Genomic DNA, 3,200 nt, shown 5'->3' on the forward strand with positions numbered 1-3,200 from the left:
AGTGCTAGTCTCTTAATGGGAAAGGCCGATATCCTCATTGGTGGCGTAACCCTTCGACTAGGAACACGTTTAACAGTTATAATACTAAAGTAAATATCTCACGATCCTAACGATCATTTACTCGTACTTGTAATAACTGTAAGGACTATATCTATGCTTGTGACAAAGAGACAAAGATATAGAATGCCAAATTGTTTTATCATTAATACGAATAAAGGTTCGTTTATTACAATAATAAATACGAAAGACCACAGCCACATGTTGGCTTGATGGTCACCTACTCTAATAGTTTTGACCATGCTGTTATGTATCATTTCATAGCGTTTTATTGTTTCCATTATACTATGATCTTATAGCATTTCATTCTCGTTATGTTTTATTATTTTATAGCATTTTTATTTTAGCTATATTTTGAAATTTACTCATAGCACTTCAATTGCTATATTTCTACCAATAATTTCTTATCATAAATAGTATGTGATCTTTTGTAACTTTTGCTTATTGCTGCAATATATCAAATAATGTTTTTCGACAAGATGTAAATAAAAATAAATACAAAAATAAAATTTTATTATAAATGAAGCTGATATAAAGTATGATGAACAACCGTAATTAATATTTCAACCTAGTTTACATATCTAAGGCTGAAAGTATTTCAATATTGTACATACCAAGTAAAAAAATATACTTTCAGATTAAAAAAGGATAGACTCTACCGAACAAAGCTAGCACTTTTCACCGCTTTAATCATCCCATCTTCACTGAAATCTTATCGCTTCAGTTGTCAATTGTGGTCGACGTGACAAAGATTACCCAAAAAATGCGAAACATTATAGGAACATCAGTACACCTGTCAAAATATTTGTAATTAGAAGAGACGAGTTATCAATTTCCATGTTTGGGCGTAACGAACAAAACTAAAACTAAAAAGACATAGATTCTAGGTTCAATGACAACTCAACAGTAATAAGTATCAAATTCAGCAAGAATAAATGCGAATAGAATTTCCAGTGATGTCAAAAAGCACAAGTTGTTCTTAGAAAATCTGCAGAACATGAATAAGGCGGGGAAACTTTCTTACCTCATGTGCCATGATATCATAATCAACATCATCTAGCCATATGAGCAAGAATAAATGCGAATAGAATTTCCAGTGATGTCAAAAAGCACAAGTTGTTCTTAGAAAATCTGCAGAACATGAATAAGGCGGGGAAACTTTCTTACCTCATGTGCCATGATATCAGAATCAACATCATCTAGCCATATGACCTACAATAATAGAAATTAAACCAAAAGATTCAAAGTTAAAACTCGAATCATATATTCTAAGAAATGATTTCAGTAAAGGTATTCATGCAAATGAAAATCAAATCTAAAATTATCTCCAATAGCTAGCTAGAAATCTAGATGAAACTAATTTTGTAGCATTGTTCGAAACCAACAATCTGATCCAGATCAAACATTGTACCAACGTACTACATAATTACTATATAATAAGGAGAAATGGAACTTCATGATGACAACAAATGATATAGAAACTAACAAGTTATTCTTCAAATAGACAAAAGATCAAATTGAAAGTCATTAACATGCATATATATAATAAAAAATTCAAAGGTCTTCAATATGAATTGAATATATATAGAAGATGTCAAAAATGCGTTCTCTATCTTACAAAAATAACCTGCACCAAAATAAAATTTCATGTTATAAATACAAATAAATGAAAATCCTAATTACTGAAACATGCTAAATTGAAGATAATGGAGTATAAATATAAAATGAATAAAATGAGTTACTATCGTATAAATTCATTTCAAAATCCCATTTGTGATATATTCATATTCTCTCTCAAAGCCTAACCTTGGAAGGTTGCAAAACCGTTCAATAAAACTCGTCTTTCACTATCATCAAGCTCTCCTATTTAAGTTTCAATATTCTGTTGAAGCTTAGAGAAAAAAACAAGCAAAAAAATAGCACAAGATAATTAAAAATATAGATAATGATAAAAAGATGCCTGGAGAAATATGGAAACCATAGGATTTATACATTGTAAATCCTCGTCATTTTCTTTTGTCGCCCCTTTCTTTGATTTCCTAGCATCACTGCCTATGCATAAATATAAGCAAACTTGTAGCTAATAAAAGAATGCAAGCAGGAAAAAAAGGGAAAAAAAAAGATAGCTGTAGATTTGCTACACTCTGTTAATTGATAAAGAGGTGACAATATTATTTGATTTTGCCAAAGGCAATCAATAATTTATCTACAAGAATAGATGCATTTTAAAAAAAAGTCTCAAGGAAGATGACCAAGTAATTAAAATAATTCAAGTTAGCCATGAATTAAAATTGATATATCGGCTAATAATTCATTTTTCAAGATCCTCTAATTCCTATATAGAATTGAATTACGTTAAGTATACACTACTAATGTTTCATCAGTGGTATCCCCAGCCTCAGTTCCATCCCCAGTAAAAAATGGGAGAAATAAAAATGAATCTTTCACCAAGTATGCAAATCCATAAATCCATATGGGGGCCCATGAGAAAAGATAAACCATAAAGAAATTGGATTAAAATTTTCAAAACTGGAATAAAGAAATATAAATCTAATATAAAATGAATTGAAACAAAGAGGAGATAGGTTTACAAAATGAATGGGGAGTTTCTGACCGGAGGATTGCGGGAGGAGAATACGACATGCCACATCAATCTGCGTAAGAACGGCTTCTATCTCCCTAATCTCCATCACCAATTTTAAGTCTTTGTAGCAGAGCACTGAAATTAGGGCTCGCCTAGAAAAGGAAAAAAATGTGAAATTAGGACAAAATTTTGAAACTAAGAGAAACGAAAGTGAGAAATACCGTCAACGAATGAATTTAGAGAGAATTTGCAAGATTCAGTTGTGGACAAATCCACTCCGAAGAGATTTAGTTCTGGCGAGCCTGGTAAAGACGATGGTTAGAAAGGAGTTGGGATATATTCTAGACTAAGGACATTTTTACTTTGTGGGTCAGTTGAAATAAAAATAGGTATGCTCGATTCTACAGCGCTTGTTTTTTTACTTTTATTAATTATACAAGACTTTAGAATCAAATATAGCATTTAATGTAAAATAGATATAACTAAATGCTATTAAAAGCTAATTTTCTAGTACTGTTACATTCCACTTGGCATTAGCTTTGAGCTCAACATTGTTCCT

At 30.9% G+C, this 3,200-nt stretch overlaps 1 long non-coding RNA gene across 7 annotated transcripts; it reads right to left on the reverse strand.

The window, feature by feature from the left end:
* Positions 1 to 549: 549 nt before the first annotated feature.
* Positions 550 to 3,000, reverse strand: LOC148770563 (uncharacterized). 7 transcript variants are annotated; one of them, XR_016031249.1, is made up of 5 exons: positions 2,672 to 3,000; positions 2,050 to 2,105; positions 1,864 to 1,920; positions 1,225 to 1,269; positions 550 to 850 (listed from the first exon to the last, which is right to left on the reverse strand). It is a non-coding gene; the product is annotated as an uncharacterized LOC148770563 (long non-coding RNA). The 7 variants fall into 7 exon arrangements; XR_016031248.1 differs by having other exon boundaries at positions 1,864 to 1,939; XR_016031246.1 differs by having other exon boundaries at positions 1,864 to 1,948.
* Between the last annotated feature and the right edge of the window lie 200 nt (positions 3,001 to 3,200).

Source organism: Erythranthe guttata, chromosome 5, assembly GCF_056151865.1.
Source record: "Erythranthe guttata isolate IM_541 chromosome 5, IM_541, whole genome shotgun sequence".
Taxonomy (NCBI): Eukaryota; Viridiplantae; Streptophyta; class Magnoliopsida; order Lamiales; family Phrymaceae; genus Erythranthe; species Erythranthe guttata.